Source organism: Triticum dicoccoides, chromosome 7B, assembly GCF_002162155.2.
Source record: "Triticum dicoccoides isolate Atlit2015 ecotype Zavitan chromosome 7B, WEW_v2.0, whole genome shotgun sequence".
Lineage (NCBI taxonomy): Eukaryota > Viridiplantae > Streptophyta > Magnoliopsida > Poales > Poaceae > Triticum > Triticum dicoccoides.
Genome location: NC_041393.1, coordinates 423,642,667 through 423,662,821, shown reverse-complemented (window position 1 = coordinate 423,662,821; position 20,155 = coordinate 423,642,667).

The window sequence follows — 20,155 nt, the reverse complement described above, 5'->3', positions numbered from 1 at the left end:
ATCATTATGGAACATTGCCCCCCAAAAAAAGGGAAAGGCCAAAGAAGCCTAAATAAAAAAGGGGGCCAAAGAAGCCCACCAAAAAAATATAAAAAAAGCAGAAAAGGGGCAATGTTACTATCTCTTTTTCCACACTTGTGCTTCAAAGTAGCACCATGTTCTTCATGTAGTGAGTCTCATATCTTGTGCTTCAAAGTAGCACCATGTTCTTCATATAGATTGTCTCCTATGTTGTCACTTTCATATACTAGTGGGAATTTTCATTATAGAACTTGGCTTGTATATTCCAACGATGGGCTTCCTCAAATGCCCTAGGTCTTCATGAGAAAGCAAGTTGGATGCACACCCGCTTAGTTTCTTTTGTTGAGCTTTCATACACTTATAGCTCTTAGTGCATCCGTTGCATGGCAATCCCTACTCCTCGCATTGACATCAATTGATAGGCATCTCCATAGCCCGTTGATTAGCCGCGTCGATGTGAGACTTTCTCCTTTTTTTGTCTTCTCCACATAACCTCCATCATTATATTCTATTCCACCTATAGTGCTATATCCATGGCTTGCGCTCATGTATTGCATGAGGGTTGAAAAAGCTGAAGCGCGTTAAAAAGTATGAACCAATTGCTCGGCTTGTCATCGGGGTTGTGCATGATGGGGGCATTTTGTGTGACGAAAATGAAGCATGGCCAAACTGCATGATTTTGTAGGGATAAGCTTGCTTTTGCCTTGTTGTTTTGAAAAGACATGATTGCGTTATTGGTACGCTCAAAGTATTATTGTTTTTATGTCAAATGATAGACTATTGCTTTGAATCACTCGTGTCTTAATATTCATGCCATGATTAGACACATGGTCAAGATTATGCTAGGTAGCATTCCACATCAAAAATTATTCTTTTTTATCATTTACCTACTCGAGGACGAGCAGGAATTAAGCTTGGGGATGCTGATACGTCTCCGTCGTATCTATAATTTTTGATTGTTCCATGCCAATATTATTCAGTTTCATATACTTTTCGGCAACTTTTTATATTATTTTTGAGACTAACATATTGATCCAGTGCCCAGTGCCAGTTCCTGTCTGTGGCATGTTTTTTGTTTCGCAGAAACCCAATATCAAACGGAGTCCAAACGGAAAAAAATGGATGGAGATTTTTTTGAAATATTTATGATTTTCTGGAAGTAAAATCAACGCGAAACGGTATCTGAGGTGGGCACGAGGTAGGGGGGCACGCCCTACCCCCCCAGGCGCGCCCTTGACCCTCGTGGTCCACCCGTAAGGCGGTTGATGCTCTTCTTCTGGCACAAGAAAGATAATTTTATGAGAAATATCTGGGCGAAAGATTCACCCCAATCGGAGTTACGGATCTCCAGATATAAAGGAAACGGTGAAGGGGTAGAATCTGCCAACGCAGAGAACGCAGAAACAGAGAGATAGATCCAATCTCGGAGGGGCTCTCGCCCCTCCCAAGCCATGGGATCCAAGGACCAGAGGGGAAACCCTCCTCCCATCTAGGGAGGAGGTCAAGGAAGAAGAAGAAGAAGGGGGGCTCTCTCCCCCTTGCTTCCGGTGGCACCGGAATGCCGCCAGGGGCCATCATCATCACCGCGATCTTCACCAACACCTGCCATCTTCACCAACACCTCCATCACCTTCACCCTTCTATCTACAGCAGTCCACTCTCCCGCATCCCGCTGTACCCTCTACTTGAACATGGTGCTTTATGCTTCATATTATTATCCAATGATGTGTTGCCATCCTATGATGTCTGAGTAGATTTTCGTTGTCCTATCGGTGACTGATGAATTGTTATGATTGGTTTGAATTGCATATTTTATTATTGGTGTTGTCCTATTGTGCCCTCTGTGTCGCGCAAGCGTGAGGGATTCCCGTTGTAGGGTTTGCAATATGTTTATGATTTGCTTATGGTGGGTGGCGTGAGTGACAGAAGCACAGACCCGAGTAAGTAGGTTGTTTGCGTATGGGATAAAGGGGACTTGATACTTTAATTCTATGGATAGGTTTTACCTTAATAGATCTTTAGTAGTTGCGGATGCTTGCTAGAGTTCCAATCATAAGTGCATATGATCCAAGTAGAGAAAGCATGTTAGCTTATGCCTCTCCCTCAAATGGAATTGCAATAGTGATTACCGGTCTAGTAACATAGTCAGTTGCTTAGGGACAATTCCACAAACTGCTACCACCACTTTTCCACACTCGCTTTATTTACTTTGTTGCATCTTTATCTAAACAGCCCCTAGTCTTTATTTACGTGCTCTTTACTTTCTTGCAAGCTTACCCAAAAACACCTACAAAGTACTTCTAGTTTCATACTTGTTCTAGGTAAAGCGAACGTCAAGCATGTGTAGAGTTGTATCGGTGGTCGATAGAACTTGAGGGAATATTTATTCTACCTTTAGCTCCTCGTTGGGTTCGACACTCTTACTTATCGAAAACTGTTGCGATCCCCTATACTTGTGGGTTATCAGCTATCATGATAAGCTCTACATTGTTTCCATGGGCATGAACACAAAGTTCAAGGTCGACTCCCAATTCTCCAATGTATAACCTGTCATTCACTCCTCGCCTTCGACGAAGTTGTAGTGTTGAAGTTATATCTGGCAAAACACCAGAAGAGTATGACTCGTGAAAACTCTCGTGTCCACGCGGATTAGGGAAGTCATAGGTTCAACCCATAGGGCATCTTAGGAACATATATCACAAGCTTCAAGAATACTTATAACCAGCTCAAAAGTAGAGCATGCTTGGCCAAATCAAAGAATAGGATTTACCAATGGCATTATGTATCAGGGAAAGAACTTCAAAAGTGATTGAATATGAAGGACATTGTCGGATAAAATCCAAAAAAGGATCTGGTGGTCCCCGAGGGATCTGCTGTGAGCATCGACAGAAGAAAAAAGAAAGCAAGGGGATAATATTATCGACACAACTGATTAATTCAAAGCTCAAATGCAAAGGAATTATGAGCTCCAACTCAAGGGATCTGTCATGGTGGGTGCACGGCAGATACCATGGGATGGCTAAAGAGAGGAGGAGGCTCGAGGGAACTGGTGGGCTCCAGAGGCGGGGTTGGCATGAGCGAGCGTGGGACGCAAGACATACCCAGGTTCAGGGCTCTCCGGAGAGATAACACCCCTAGTCCTGCCGAGTGTGGTTGATATGCGATAGTACAAGGTTGCTCCTGGAGCTGTATGGAGGAGGAAGGAAGGCTGGCCAAGGCTTAGGCTGCTCCTTCTCCTTGGGTGGATTCTACTGATGGGAGGCTAATTTATTTATCTGTTCCTACTTGCTTACTTGCCCATATGCGTGAGGGCTCCTAGGGGGTTTTATAGGCCAACCCTCCCAAGGGTACGATGGTAATGTTACAAGATTGTGGGGCCGGGTCGTCAGCGTCTGAGGACCCGAGCTGGGTCCCGCCGGGGGCCTGTGGTTCGCCGGGTTCCCCTAGGTGTGGGCCCCGCGTGCCTAGGGGGACTATGCGCCGTCTTGTCGATCGTCAGGGAGTGGCCGAGTCGAGTCGTGTACAGTGGCGCTCCGTCAGGTCGCCGCTTGTTGTCGTCAGCAGTGATGACGGGGGCACTGTAGCCACGCCGACCCTGGTCAGCGGGTAGGCGAGGGGCACTGTTGCCACGCTCTGGCTGACCAGAGGCATGGGTGGGTCATTGTTGCCTTGGTCATCAGTGGATGAAGACTCGTCCCATCGTATGGCCTGGATGGGATGGGAGCTGACCTGTGACTGGGTTGCGGAGCACGCCACGGGTGGAGCTGGCTTGTGGAGGAAGTCTTGGTCATGCTGGGTTTGGCTGTCTTGTATTGGTTGTCGAGGTCGAGTCGAGGTGCCTGGCCAGGTCGGAGAGTTCGGCCGGGTTGCGGGGCCTGGCCGGGTCGAGCGACCCGGCCAAGCGGTGCCATCTCGCCGGCCCCGTTGTTTTTGAAAAGGATCCGGGTCCCATTGCCTGCCCGGGTTTCATCCGCCCGACAGTAGTCCCCGAAGCTCTGAAGGTCCGTCATCTTTGGAAGGGAGGGCCTTCACAGTTTCCCCCATAAGAAAGGTGAATTCTGCGAGCGCCGGGTCTGGCAACACCCACCGTGTGCTGGTTTTTTCGGAAAACGGATCGCGGCATCCCGACGGTGGCGGGAACCGAGGATTCCATCTAGTCTTGGGGCAATCCCTCGGGCTTCACGCGGGCACCACGTGGTGCCCAGAAGTTGGAGGGGCCTGACAGGCCACGCGCGTGATGAGACTGGTCGATGGGCTGGGGCCCGCCACCGCGTGCCCTTGGCCCACGTGTGCGGATTTATTGCGGCGTCCGGGGGTCGATTGCTCTTCCCCATGCAGTTATTGCGCGCGTACGTGCGCACTTATTGCGGGGTAGTGGAAAGGTGGTCGCAGACGATCCCACTCCCCCATGTTCAAACCGAGGGCTATAAATTGGGGCGAGGGGGCGGCGGACATTATTCTCGCTTGCGCCCCCTGCCTCTTCGCCCTTGCTCTGCTTCTTGCGATCGTCGTGCTGCGACGCCCGCTGCTTCGAGTAGAGCCTCATCATCGTCCATCTTCTTCCCTTCTCTCGTCTCTGCTAATGGTGCTGCCGTCGGGCTCCTGGATGGGCTCGACTGTCACCATCGAGGACATCGCCCATCTCCACTTGTCCTGGCGCTTGCCGCAGGAAACGGAGGTCGCCGTGCGCTTGCCACGCGACGAGCAGAGGTCACGGCCCCAGGGGATAGAGGGCGTGGTCTTCCTCCTGCATTTCGAGTGCGGGTTTGGGCTACCGGCGAGCACCTTCTTCTGCATGTTCCTGGAGTTCTTCAGACTCCATCCCCACCATCTTGGCGCCGGTGCCATCGTCCAGCTATCGGGCTTCGTCACCCTCTGTGAGGGGTACCTGGGGGTCGAGCCCACGATCGATCTCTGGGAACGCCTCTTCTCCCTGAAGCAGCAGGGGCCGACGGCCGGGGAGTTTGCCAATTACAGCGCCGCCATCATCTCGAAGCGGTCGGGGGCGGATTGCCCCAAGATTCTGCTGGAGGACTCTGCCAAGAAATGGCAGAATTCCTTCTTCTATGTCCGCAACTTGGGCGCGGACCGCATCAACCTTCCGGCCTTTGCCATCGCGCCGCCGCAGGCGAAGATGAACTGGGGTTACTACCCCAGGAACCCGTCGCAGGAGATCCTCAATCTCTGCGAGCGGGTATCGGTGATGAAGACGCAGGAGGGGCTCACCGGCAACGACCTCATCGCCGCGTTCATCACGCGTTGGGTCCTCCCGCTGCAGCGGTGCACCTACCTCATCGGTGAGATGGCCGGTCTTCAGGACCCGAATCGCAGGAGGGCGGGGCGCCTGTCGGCGGACCAGATTGCGCGCCGGGTGAATGACATCTCCAAGGCCAACCTTGGGGACGACTGGCGGTTTGGCAAGGCGCCATACAGCCAATCAAATCCGGCACCTCTGGTAAGGATTTGGCCTTCTTACTTTGCTGCTGCACATCTCCTTGTTCGTCCCAACGCGACGCGGGAGGTGCTTCTGAATGCCATCCGGCACCCTAACGCCCAGCCTCCATCGCAGGTGATGCGAGCGGCGTCGGAGGAGCCCGTGGCCCACAGCGGAGAGGAGGAGGACGAGGTCGATGTCGGCACTGGGCGTCGCGCGGGTAAGTCATGCCTTCTTGCTTTCTCTTTTGTGTTTCTTGAGTTGTCGGTCGCGACACGGCGTGGGCGATGCTAACGCAGATTGCTGATGTAGTGGCTTTGGGCGGAGGAGGCGGCGACGCAGGCGGAGCCGGGTTATCTCGGGGAGCGGCGCCGAGCCGTCCGCATGGGAAGGACAGTGTTGCACCGCGGCCCCAGGCCCCGAAGCACGCAGCGGACACGGCCGGGAGCGCGAGGCGGGCCAAGAGGAAGCATGGCGCCGGGTAGGGGAGGTCTGCCCCCGTCCTGGTCCTACAAGGGTAAATTTCTTCTCCTGTCTGCGTCCGAGTAGTCGAGCCGACTTCCCTTTTATCATTTCATCTTTTTCTTTAGGTCGTCGATCGCGCTAGTGAGGGCGGCGGCGGATGCCGCGGCCGCTAAGGAGGCCGCGTTTCGCAGGAGCCGGTCCGATCTCGTCGACCGGGTCGAGGAGGAGGAGCCGGCTGACTCGGACCTTGGCCTGGACCCGACTAACACCGAAGGCCTGGCCTGGCGGGACAGGAACAGGGCCGAGGCGGAGCTGGAGGTGGCGTCGGCCTGGCATGGGCGCGAGCCGGCATGGCACGAGATGCCGGACCATACGGTGGTGGCGGCGACGGTCTACAAGCCGTCGTCGGTGAGGGAGCGCGGCTGAGGAGGCCGGGTTGACATGGTGATCCTCGACCAGGAGGTCATGGAGGTGGAGGACGACATCCCGTCGCGGGTCAACGCTGTCAAGCGGGCGGGGTCTGGCGGAGGCGGCGATGGCGCCGTCTTGCAGAAGGCGCCACGGGTGGCGCCGCGGGTGGTGGCGCCGCAGGCCATCCCGGCTGCCGAGCCGGCGGTGGCGTCGCAGGCCGTCCCAGCGTTTGGGTTGTCAGTGGCGCCGGAGAGGGCACCGGAGGAGGGGCTATTTGCGGCGGGAGCGGCCAGCGGGGAGCATGCCTTGGTGCCCCGGCAAGGAGGACATCGGGCCACCGCGTCGCAGCCGGCGCGGAGCGGGAGCGCCGTGGTCTTCGGGCCCCAGACCCAGGAGGAGGCGGCGATGGACGCCGTCAGCCGCCGCCTACGCGGATGGACGGACCGGCTCGAGGCCTTCGCCCAAGCCGAGGTGGAGCGTACGCGGGATTTGGAGCGCGCCGTGCTGGTAAGCTTCTTCTGTAGCTTCTTCTTTGTGGGGGCATGCTAGCGCACCCACTGGGTGTAGCCCCCGAGGTTCAGGCCAACTACGTAGTAGTTGGGTCAAATCTTTTAGAATGTTGTCTTTGTTCTGATTGCTGCCTTTTTCAGCAACTCGACGCCTATAGGGTCAACTCCTTCAACCGCCTCCTGGGTAAAAACCGGGAGTTCAAGGAGCAGCTCGCTGCTAAGGAGGAGGAGCTCTGCGTCACCGCAGGTATCTTCGCGCTCTTTTTTAGTGGGGGCGCACTAGCGCACCCACTGGGTGTAGCCCCCGAGTTTCGGCATGACAGCCGGGTGGTCTTCCCGGGTCCAGGTGACGGGCGGTCCGACCGGTGCATGAACTCTAGTTTGGCCGGGACGACGGTGTTCACCTCCTACCGAAGGAGGCGCTCGCTGCGCTTGTCGTCGGTGAGGCTGGTGAAGACGACGTAGGCCACGTTCTGGTCCGGGTAGGCGTCATTGCGCATCGCGCCGCCGGCTGGGGGCGGTGGTGGAGGCGGAGGCGGCTGCCCTGCGCCTGGAGCCGGAGCCGGAGGAGGTGGGACGTCGCCCCTCATGATGCGCTTGGTGATGCCGCACCGCCGAAGCGTGTGCGTGGACGGCCTTGCGCCGCTGTGGTGCTTGCAGGGAGCGTTGAGCATCTCTACGAAGCTCATGGCGGGCTGCCACGCCTTCTTGCCGGTCTGCCGACGCTTGGATGTTGGGTCCACCGCGGGCTCGGTGGCTATGATGAGCCGGTTGTCGTAGCGCTGAGCCGGCTGGTCGGCCTTGTGCTTGTTATTCTGCTGGTGCTGCTGTCGGCTGCTCTCGCCGACCGGCTTCAGAGGGGGAACCGGCTTTGCCTTGCCGGCTTCATCCAGCGCCATGTAGATCTTCATGGCGGAGTCGGCATTAGCGTACTTGTCCGCCGTCACCATGAGCGCGGCCATGGTGGCCGGCTCGGAGCGCAAGAGCTTGTGCTTGAGGAGGGTGCCGTCTTGGCACCCGTTGATGAAGTATTGGATTACTTGGACCTCGTGGACGCCCTCGCAGTTGTTCCGGAGCTTGGTCCAGCATGCGAGGTACTCGCGGCCGGTCTCCATCGGCCCCTGCACGCACATGGCGAGCTGGCTAGGGAGGCCGAGTCGCTTGTAGGTTCCCGTGAAGTTGCGGATGAAGGCCTGCTCGAAATGGAGCCACGTGTTGACGCTGCCCATTGGCAGACTGTTCAACCAGGTGCGGGCCGACCCTTGGAGCATGAGCGGTGTGTAGCCCATGGCGAGTCGGCGATTGGCGCTAGTGATGCCAATGGCGGTGGTGTAGTCGGTGAGCCAGTCCTCTGGCTTCACGGTCCCGTTGTACTTGGGGGTGTCGCGGGAAGCATGAACCCTTTGGGAAAGGGCTCCTCCCGGATGCGTGAGCCAAAACACGCCGGCCCGATGGCGCAGCTTTCCTCCACCTCCAGGGAGTGAGAGAGCTGGTCGAGGCGGTGGCGGGCATCGGCGTCGATGATGGCACGTGCGCCGAGTTGACTGGCGACCGAGCCACGGGGGGCCGGGTCGGTCGGAGCCGGACGCCGGTCAGGCTGGCCGGGTCCGTGTCGGTTCTCCCGGGCGGGCTCGTCACCCAAGCCGCCGGAGGCCGTTGGGGCTGGGTTGCGTCGAGTCCGGGCTCGGCCGGAATGCGCCTCGCCGGGTGGCGAGGACGTTGTGTGCTGAAGTTCGTCGGGTCCGCCGACGCGGGCGGAGCTGGATCCCGACGGCTTGGCGAGCTGGTTGAGGTGGTCTTGCTGTGCGTTGGCCGCGTTGAGGAGGTCGCGCATCTGCCCGATGCCCTCCTTCAGTTCTTCGCTTGTGAGCTGATCCAAGTCGATTGCGGCTGCCTGGGCAGCGCGCATGTTTTTCACTAGCGTCTCGTAGACGGTCGGGATGGCACCGAGGGCGCGGCCGATCGCTCCTCCCCGGGCTCACATGTCGGCGACCCGGCTCGGCTTGGCCACGGCGGGTGTGAATCCGTAGGCGGCTTTGCGCTCTAGCTGAGCGGAATCCAGGCGACGATGTGTGGCGGCGAGCGTCTCGGTCAGGTCCAGCATCTGCTGGTGCCTTTCCTCTAGCTGGGCTCAAGCCTCAGCGACGTTGGTGGCATCGATGTCGGTGCCGATGGGGATGCGGAGGCTCTGCATCACAACATGCAACGGGTTGGACGGCTCGGTCCATTCCACTGCGGCCTTGGCTTCGGCAGCCTTCCTCATCTTGCTCGACGAGGAGGAGGCATCGGTGCCGGTGACGAAAACCTCCACATGGACGTCCATTGCCCCAGCAAAAATGCCACTGCCGAGGGAGAAGGAGGAGTCGGACTAGCTTAGTACCTTGCTGGGGTACTCGTCGATCGCGGGTGCATCGGAGATGCGCAGCGCGACGAAGGAGGTGGCGAGTGCGTCGACGATGTCGTCCGCCAGCATGACGGGCTTGTCGGAGTTGGAGAGGAGCCCCGTCTGAAGCATGCTTCTGGCCAGCTCCTTGAGCTGTCCCACGGTGGGCGCCAACTATCGTGGTGGGCGCACGGCAGATGCCATGGGATGGGTAAAGAGAGGAGGAGGCTCGAGGGCACTGGTGGGCTCCAGAGGCGGGGTTGGCATGAGCAAGCATGGGACACAAGACATACCCAGGTTCGGGGCTCTCCGGAGAGATAACACCCCTAGTCCTGCCGAGTGTGGTTGATATGCGATAGTACAAGGTTTAGGCTACTCTCCGGAGCTGTATGGAGGAGGAAGGAAGGCTAGCCAAGGCTTAGGCTGCTCCTTCTCCTTGGGTGGATTCTACTGATGGGTGGCTAATTTCTCTATCCGTTCCTGCTTGCTTACTTGCCCGTATGCGTCAGGGCTCCTGGGGGGTTTTATAGGCCAAACCCCCCAGGGGTACGATGGTAATGTTACAAGATTGTGGGGCCGGGTTGTCAACGTCTGAGGACTCGAGCTGGGTCCCATCGGGGGCTTGTGGTTCGCTGGGTTCCCCTAGGTGCAGGCCCCGCGTGCCTAGGGGGACCGTGCGCCGTCTTGTCAATCGTGAGGGAGTGGACAAGTCAAGTCGTGTACAGTGGCACTCCGTCAGGTCGCCGCTTGCTGTCGTCGGCAGTGATGACGGGGGCACTGTAGCCACGCCGGCCCTGGTCAGCGGGTAGGCGACGGGCACTGTTGCCACGCTCCGGCTTATCAGTGGATGAAGACTCGTCCCATCGTACGGCCTGGATGTGACGAGAGCCCGTGGCTGGGTTGTGGAGCACGCCACGGGTGGAGCTGGCCTGTGGAGGAAGTCTTGGTCGTGCCGGGTTCAGCTGTCTTGTACTGATTGTGGAGGCCGAGTCGAGGTGCTTGGCCGGGTCGGAGAGTTCGGCCGGGTCGTGGGGCCTGGCCGGGTCGAGCGACCCGGCCAAGCGCGTGCCGTCTTGAGGGGAGATGCTGGCCCCGTTGTTTTTGAAAAGGATCCGGGTTCCGTTGCCTGCCCGGGGTTCATCCCCCCTATAGGATCAGAAGCAAACGCTTTGGTTAAGGATGGATAAGTTGAATAGATTAGGGGTACAATCGACGACAATTTGATTGCTCGAGAACCAGCTCCTGGTCAAAATGACGTCTGAGCCGGGAGAATAAATTCGAGGATTCGACTGAGGATTGTGAGCAATCGCAGCATATTGAATCAAGGAGCTTGAAATTATAATGATGAAGGATACTAATGAATATTCCTAGTCATATGGAACGCAACCATAATGCAAGCAGACAGGTATTTGCAGAGCAATAGCGGGCGGAGGATTACCAGAAGATCAGAAAGTATTTCAATGTATCTAGTGAATCATATGAACAACGAGGAAAGAATGGATACTAAGTAAGTGCGAGGAATTATCCGTATGGGGTATCTTGGGATAATCGAGAGAATTTTGAGGTATCTGGTAATAACAAGATCAACAGGCACAAAGTTTCGAGAGAATATCAGAGAGTATATTCGGAATCCTTCGATGCACCAAGCAATCATTTGGAATGAAGGGCTCTCCCGTAGGAAGTAATTACGAGAACCTAGAGTTAGCAAAACCATTTAACCCGAATAGAAGAGAGGTCAGAGTCCCAGAGTAAATAAGGAGGATTAAAAGATCCTAATACCACCCAATGGCGACGTGGACCTGTAAGACACACAACCATGTTAGTAAAAGTTTTGTAGTGACTAGACTCGACTTCGGCCAAGGAATGTGGAAGGGGGATTCCTACAGGCAGTCGGCTCTGATACCAACTTGTGACGCCCCCGATTCAATTGCACACTAATCATGCATGCAAATGTGTACGATCAAGATCAGGGACTCACGGGAAGATATCACAACACAACTCTAAAAGTAAAATAAGCCATACAAGCATCATATTACAAGCCAGGGGCCTCGAGGTCTCGAATACAAGTGCTCGAACATAAACGAGTCAGCAAAAGCAACAATATCTGAGTATAGACATAAGTTAAACAAGTTGCCATAAGATGGCTAGCACAAACTGGGATACAGATCGAAAGAGACGCAGGCCTCCTGCCTGGGATCCTCCTAAATGACTCATGGTCGTCGTCAGCGGCTTGCACGTAGTAGTAGGCACCTCCAGTGTAGTAGGAGTCATCGTCGACGGTGGTGTCTGGCTCCTGGGCTCCAACGTCTGGTTGCGGCATCCGAGAAGAAGAGGAAAAAAAGGGGAAAAGAGGGAGCAAAGCAACCGTGAGTACTCATCCAAAATACTCGCAAGCAAGGATCTACGCTACATATGCATGGGTATATGTGTAAAGAGGCAATATCAATGGACTGAACTGCAGAATGCCAGAATAAGAGGGGGATAGCTAGTCCTGTTGAAGACTATGCTTCTGGTAGCCTCCATCTTGCAGCATGTAGAAGAGAGTAGATTGAAGTTCTCCAAGTATCATCGCATAGCATAATCCTACCCGACAATCCTCCCCTCATCGCCCTGTGGGAAAGCGATCACCGGGTTGTGTCTGGACTTGTCTGGGTGTGTTTTATTAAGTATACGGTTCTAGTTGTCATAAGGTCAAGGTACAACTCCGGTTCGCCTGTTACCGTGGACACGGCTATTTGAATAGATCAACTTCCCTGCAGGGGTTCACCACATTACTCGACACACTCGATCCCTCTGGCCGGGCACACTTTCCTGGGTCACGTCCGGCCTCGGGAGATCAACATGTCGTAGCCCTGCCTAGGCCTAACAGAGAGGTCAGGACGCCGGTCTAAATCCTAAGTGTGCAGGGGTCTGGGCCCATCGCCCATTGCACACCTGCACATTGCGTGGGCAGCCGGAAATAGACCTAGCCTCCCTAATACAAGAGCAGGCGTTCCAGTCCAATCCGGCGCACTCCTCTCAGTCACTGATGTCTAGAAGGCTTCGGCTGATACCACGACGCCGGCTGCCCATATCTTGTCCCACGTGGCGGTTAGTGCGTATAAGGTCAACGACCCAACTTAGATCAAATACCAAGATCTCGTTAAGCGTGTTATTTTTAAGTAACCGCGGACGCCGACCATGGCCAGGCCCACCTCTCACCTAGGTGGTCGCATCCTGCCCTGTCGCTCCGCCACAAAGATCCACTCAGAGGGCCGTTGGGAAAGTATGTCCTTTCAACCCCCAATCCGTGAATCAACCGCGGGTACTCAACGAGTAGTATGTAAGTATGTATGGTATATACCCGCGATCACCTCCCGAGTGATCACGGCCCGATAGTATAGCATGGCAGACGGACAAGAATGTAGGGCCACATATGATAAACTAGTATCCTATACTAAGCATTTAGGATTGCAGGTAAGGTAGCAACAAGTGTAGTAACAATGACAGGCTATGCAACAGAATAGGATTAACCGAGAACAGTAACAGGCTACACTACTCTAATGCAAGCAGTAGAGGGAAGGAATAGGCGATATCTGGTGATCGGGGGGGCTTGCCTGGTTGTTCTGGCAAGAAGGAGGGGTCGTCAACTCCGTAGTCGACCAGGACAGCAGCAGCGTCAGTCTATTAGTCTACCGGAGAGAACAGGGGGAAGAAACAATAAATATAATGTAAACATAAGCATGATGATGCATGACATGACAAAGAGCGGTGCTAGGTGTGCCCTGACGTGGTAGTAGGTGGTACCAGCGAAGGGGGGAACATTCTGAAAAGTATTCCCGGTGTTTCACGTTTTCGGACAAATGAACCAGAGGTGAAATGTTGCATGTTCGCTATGCTAGGGACATGTGGCGGACTAACAGGCTGTGTATTCAGATTCGTCTCGAAATTCTGAGCAACTTTCATGTTCAAACTATTTTCATCCGAGTTACGGATTATTTTCTACATTTTTTTAAAGATTTAAACAATATTTTGGAATTACTGGACTTTATTTCAATTTCAAAAATAAATGGGAATTGGCTAGGTGCACCTGGTGCAGTGCACCCAGCTGTGCACACAGAGGCTGGCAGTGGGCCCAGTCAACTGACCAGTCAGTAGTTGACTGGTCAAAGTTCGACTGGTCCACTTGTCATTGACTGTGTTATTTTAACAAGGTTTAAAATATTCTAATAGAATTGTTTAGAGAGTGGGACCACATGCTAGTGACTATTAACTAAATTGATTTTATTTTTAGTTAAACAATTAGTTAGCAGTGGGGGTGGGGCCGGTGGTCAGTGGGGTTAGGGGGAATTAGCTCCCCAAATTAAGCCAGCCGGCCACCCCGGGGATAAGCCCGAGCACGGCTCGACCATGGCCGCCGAGGGGCACGGCAGGCTGCGAGCGTGGCCGGCGGCGGGGGCGGCTGGACGAGCGCACAGCGGGTAGCAGCGGGACCAGCAGCAGAGAGCAAAAGCGGCAGCGACAACGGGCACCGGCGACGGCGCCGACAACAGGCGCGACCGGATGATGGTGGCCATAGGCGTGGCTGGCAGCAGACGTGCGAGGCTGCGGCGGGAGCGGGCTCGGCCAACCGGAGGCGGGGCGCGGCTGCGGGAGCAGCCGCAGGCGATTGCAGGCAGCGGCAGGGGGGTGCGAGGCTACGCGAGGGCGCAGGCAGGTCGCGGGCGGCGATGCGGCCGGGTGCTAGCAGCAGGGGGCGCGGCAGCGGGTGGCGCGGGCGTAGTTGCGCGGCCAGCGCGATAGGTCGCGGCGGCCGAGCACAGCGACCCAAGCGCGCGCATGCGGTTAGTCGTGCGTGGGCGGCGGCGACGAACGGGGCGGCGGCTACGCGATGGTTACGAGGGGGGAAAGCAGGGGAAAAGGCCGGGACCTCATAGAGAGGACGATGAACGACTTGGCGTGGCTGGGGATGAGCTGACGGCGGCAAATCGAGGATGGTAACCTCGGGTGCTCGAGGTTGAAGACGACGCTGTGGACGACAGTACAGCGTGATCCGGCTCGCGGGACTCGAAGGAGAGTATGAGGGCGTCGTGGAGGTGCTTCGGGTCACAAAGACGAGGCAAGGGGATCTCAATGGCCACGGGTTTCATGGCGGCACGGTGTCGGCTCCTCGGGTGGGTGCTCGGGGTGGAATAAACGGCGTGCGGAGGGAGAGGGGGAGGACGTGGGAGGGGATTGGGGCGTGCTAGGGTTCCAGTGGGGTGAGAGGGGGAGCCCTAGTAGGCTTTGAAGAGGCCGGGATGCTCGGCACGTGGAGATCCCCCGCCATGGACGTGCGGCTTTCGTCCATGGCGCCTCGGTGAACAGAGAGGTAGGAGGAAGTGGGGGTTGGGCTGGCCTCGGCCGTGTTTTTGCAAGATGGGCCAAAAGCCCGGGGTGCTCTCTTTTCTTATACCTTTTAAATTCCTTTTCTTTTTTCCTTTTTCACCGTTGTTTGTATTTTTAAGTTGGCCACACTTAATATTTTGTTCAATGTGAAACTTGAACCACAATTACTTGGCAATATTATGGGCTGGCACAAAAAGTTTCAAAGCACTTGGGGGAGTTCAACTATTTTTAGAAATTGAAATGGTCAAATAATTGCCCATTGGTATGTTGTTATAATTACCATTGGCATTTTAAACATCTCCAAAAATGTTTTCTTAATGTACGACAATTATGTAGTGATTATTTCCACCTAAGGAACATTTTAGTTTTGCAGTTTGAAGAAAATTTATTTTGACTTTACTTTAAATTTGAATTTGTATTCGGGCTGGATCATAGTGAGGTTTAGAAAAATCAATTGTGATGACATGGCACCATTAATGTGTGTTTACTGTAGCGTAACTACTGGGGTGTTACAACTACGATCGTACTTGAGTATTGGGTGTAGCTAATATGCGAGTATGTTTCATGAATGGATCAATGATTGAGAATAATGAGCTAGGGATAACTTGATATTTTGAAAGACATGGTTGCTTGTTGATATGCTTCAGTATTGAAATCTTCATGCCAAAACTAGACTATTGCTTTAAATTATATAAAAGTCCAAATTTTCATGCTATAAAAGAAATGAATATGTGATGAACATGATAGGAAGAATTCCACATTAAAAATTCTGTTTTTATCATTTACCTACTCGAGGACGAGCATTAATTAAGCTTGGGGATGCTAATACGTCGCCAACGTATCTATAATTTTTTATTGTTCCATGTTCTATTATCATTCTTGGATGTTTTACAATCATTTTATAGCAATTCTATATCATTTTTTGGGACTAACCTATTGACATAGTACCCATTGCCAGTTGCTATTTTTTTGCTTGTTTTTTACTTCGCAAAAAATCAATACCAAATGGAGTCCAAACGTAGCGAAACTTTTTGGAGATTTTTTGTGGACAAGAAGACACCTATTGGGCCAAAGAAGTACTAGAGGTGGGCACCGAGGGAAGCACAACCCACCAGGGCACGCCTGAGGGGGGGGGGGGCAGGCACGCCTAGGTGGGTTGTGCCCACCTCGGCTGCCTCCTGCACTGCCTCTTTGCTCTATAAATACCTAGAAAAATCCAAAAGTCCTAAGGGAGTCGACGAAACATAATTCCAGCCGCTGCAAGTTCCAGAAACCATGGATCTAATCTAGACACCATCACGGAGGGGTTCATCATTCTCATTCGTGCCTCTCCGATGATGCATGGGTAGTTCATTGTAGACCTGCGGGTCCATAGTTAGTAGCTAGATGACTTCCTCTCTCTCTTTTGATTCTCAATACAATGGTCTCTTGGAGATCTATTTGATGTAACTCTTTTTGCGGCGTGTTTGTTGGGATCCGATGAACTTTGAGTTTATGATCAGATCTATTTTATCCATGAAAGTTATTTGAGTTTTGATCTCTTATATCCATGATTACTTATAGCCTCATATTTCTTCTTCGCATCTTTGGTTTAGTTAGGCCAACTAGATCGATTTTTCTTGCCATGGGAAGAGGTGCTTTGTGATGAGTTCGATCTTACGATGCTCAATCCCAGTGACAGAAGGGGACATAACACACATATATCGTTGCTATTAAGGATAAAAGCATGGGGTATATTTCTAGATGAATAGATCTTGTTTACCTCGTGTAATCGTTCTTATTGCATTACTTCGTTTCTCTATGAACTTAGTACACTAGATGCATGCTGAATAGCGGTCGATGTGTGGAGTAATACTAGTAGATGCAGGCAGGAGTCGGTCTACTAATCTTTGACGTGATGCCTATATAATGATCATTGCCTGGATATCATCATAATTATTTGAAGTTATATCAATTGCCCAACAGTAACTTGTTTATCCACCGGATGCTATTTTTCTCAAGAGAGGCTACTAGTGAAATCTACGACCCTCGGGTCTATTTTCTCATCATATATTTTCAGATCTACATTACTATTTGCCGTTTCTTTTATGTGCATCTTTTATCTTGATCTATTAATCCAAAAACCCAAAAATACCTTGCTGCACTTTTTTGTTATTTATTTTATTTCGCGTTTTCGCGAGATCTATTTATCCAATCTATTACAAATTTATCTATCTTTTTACTAGGGAGGGATTGACAACCCCTCTTACACGTCGGGTTGCAAGTATTTGTTCTTTGTGTGCAGGTACCGTTTACATAGTGTTACGTGGTTCTCCTACTGGTTCGTTAACCTTGGTCTTATCATTGAGGGAAATACCAACCGTAGTTATACTACATCATCCCTTCCTCTTTGGGGAAATACCGACGTAGTTCAAGCGACATCATGTACCTGCCCATAGGCTTGAGGCCTTTAATCCATGTCCTCTTTGGTCACCGCCGCCGGTAGGTAAATGTTGGGTAACGTGGTAATTTCAAAAAAATTCCTACGCACACACAAGATCATGGTGATGCATAGCAACGAGAGGGGAGAGTGTTGTCTACGTACCCTCGTAGACCGAAGCGGAAGCGTTGACACAACGTAGAGGAAGTAGTCGTACGTCTTCCCGGTCCAACCGATCCAAGCACCGTTACTCCGGCACCTCCGAGTTCTTGACACACGTACAGCTCGATGACGCACCCCGGGCTCCGATCCAGCAGAGCTTCAGGGAGGAGTTCCGTCAGCACGACGGCGTGGTGACGATCTTGATGTTCAACTGTCGCAGGGCTTCGCCTAAGCACCGCTACAATATGACCGAGGTGTAATATCGTGGAGGGGGGCACCGCACACGGCTAAGGAACGATCACGAAGATCAACTTGTGTGTCTATGGGGTGCCCCCTGCCCCCGTATATAAAGGAGTGGAGGAGGGGAGGGCCGGCCCTCTCTATGGCGCGCCCTAGGGGAGTCCTACTCCCACCGGGAGTAGGATTCCCCCTTTCCTAGTCCAACTAGGAGTCCTTCCATATATTAGGAGTAGGAGACAAGGAAGGGGAAGAGAGAAGGGAAGGAAGGAGGGGGTGCGGCCCCTCCCCCTAGTCCAATTCGGACTAGGCCATGGGGGGGCGCGCGGCCTACCCTAGGCAGCCCCTCTCTCTTTCCCGCAGGGCCCAATAAGGCCCAATACTTCTCCCCGGCGAATTCCCGTAACTCTCCGGTACTCCGAAAAATACCTGAATCACTCGGAACCTTTCCGAACTCCGAATATAGTCGTCCAATATATCGATCTTTACGTCTCGACCATTTCGAGACTCCTCGTCATGTCCCCGATCTCATCTGGGACTCCGAACTCCTTCGGTACATCAAAACTCATAAACTCATAATATAACTGTCATCGAAACCTTAAGCGTGCGGACCCTACGGTTCGAGAACAATGTAGACATGACCGAGACACGTCTCCAATCAATAACCAATAGCGGGACCTGGATGCCCATATTGGTTCCTACATATTCTACGAAGATCTTTATCGGTCAGGCCGCATAACAACATACGTTGTTCCCTTTGTCAACGGTATGTTACTTGCCCGAGATTCGATCGTCGGTATCCAATACCTAGTTCAATCTCGTTACCGGCAAGTCTCTTTACTCGTTCCGTAATACATTATCTCGCAACTAACTCATTAGTTGCAATGCTTGCAAGGCTTAAGTGATTTGCATTACCGAGAGGGCCCAGAGATACCTCTCCGACATTCGGAGTGACAAATCCTAATCTCGAAATACGCCAACCCAACAAGTACCTTCGGAGACACCTGTAGAGCACCTTTATAATCACCCAGTTACGTTGTGACGTTTGGTAGCACACAAAGTGTTCCTCCGGTAAACGGGAGTTGCATAATCTCATAGTCATAGGAACATGTATAAGTCATGAAGAAAGCAATAACAACATACTAAACGATCGGGTGCTAAGCTAACGGAATGGGTCATGTCAATCAGATAATTCAACTAATGATGTGATCCCGTTAATCAAATAACAACTCTTTGTCCATGGTTAGGAAACATAACCATCTTTGATTAACAAGCTAGTCAAGTAGAGGCATACTAGTGACACTCTGTTTGTCTATATATTCACACATGTATTATGTTTCCGGTTAATACAATTCTAGCATGAATAATAAACATTTATCATGAAATAAGGAAATAAATAATAACTTTATTATTGCCTCTAGGGCATATTTCCTTCAGTAAATTGATTGCTTTCTTTGATGTTGCTACTTCTAAGGACTTGAATAGAGCCGGAGTGGGGGTCGTGATTCTGGATCATTTGGGTCAGTGTGTGGCTGCTGCTTTTGAATCTCTAAAGGGTGTTCTCAATCCTGAAGTGGCTGAAGCCGCGACACTTCATCGGGCGGCCTGGCTTGCGCGAGAGGAAGGTTATGCTTATGTGGTCTTCAAGTCGGATTGTCTCTCAGTGGTCCAGCAGTTGTCATCTCCGGCCAGGGATCCATTGTGAATGAGATCAAGGTGGTGGCAAGAGATCTTCCTGGTACGTCATTCATGCATGTTCGTCGGCCTCTCAATGTTTTAGCTAGATCAAGTCTGAGCTCTACTAGTCTTCGTATTTTTCGTTCTGTTCCGGATTGCATCCGGGAGACTCTCAGTAATTTTGTTACTTGATCAACAAAGGTCGACGTTCTCTCTCTCAAAAAAAGAAGCAAGCCCAGAGAGAGAACTAATTATTAGGCGTACATCCCGGGAGCAGTTACACGATGCACATAATAAAGGCCGAACTTTTTGTGAAGAATCTAACAAACAGTCTAGCATTTATCTCGTATATAGGATCTAACATCCTATATGCTGCTGATCCTACGGCCACAGAGTGGTCTGACGGGACGCTAGGGATCAGTAGTCTGATCCCTAGTGGCGCTCTTTTTCTAATACATGGTCAACATTTATTCTATGAGCATTTAACATTTTTCAAATGCTTTTTATCACCTTTTTACAAATGCAAGATCAACATTTTTTTGAATGCATGGTCAACATTTTTGTACATGATAAAAAAAATTGTTATTTTTCTATTACATGGTCAACATTCTTCTATACACATTTAACATTTTCCAAATACTTGATTAACATTTTTTAAATAATTGTTCAACATTTTTTTAAAATACTTGATTAATATATATATATATATATATATATATATGATCAAAAAAATTCATCATTTTTTAATACATGGTCAACATTTTTTCCATACGCATTTCAACATTTCCAAAATGCTTGATTAATATTTTTTCAAATAATTATTCAACATTTTTTAAATGCTTAATTAACATTTTTATATACATGATCAACAAATTTAATAATTTTCTAATACATCATAAAAAAATCTATTTAGATTCAACATTTTTCTGAATGCTTGATTAACACGTTTCAAATACTTGTTCAACATTTTTTAAATGTTTTTTGTAACATATATATTTAGAATAATTTGAAATATAAACAAAGGTATGAAAATAAAGCAAAAAAACAAAAACAACATGTTGCAGCTTGCC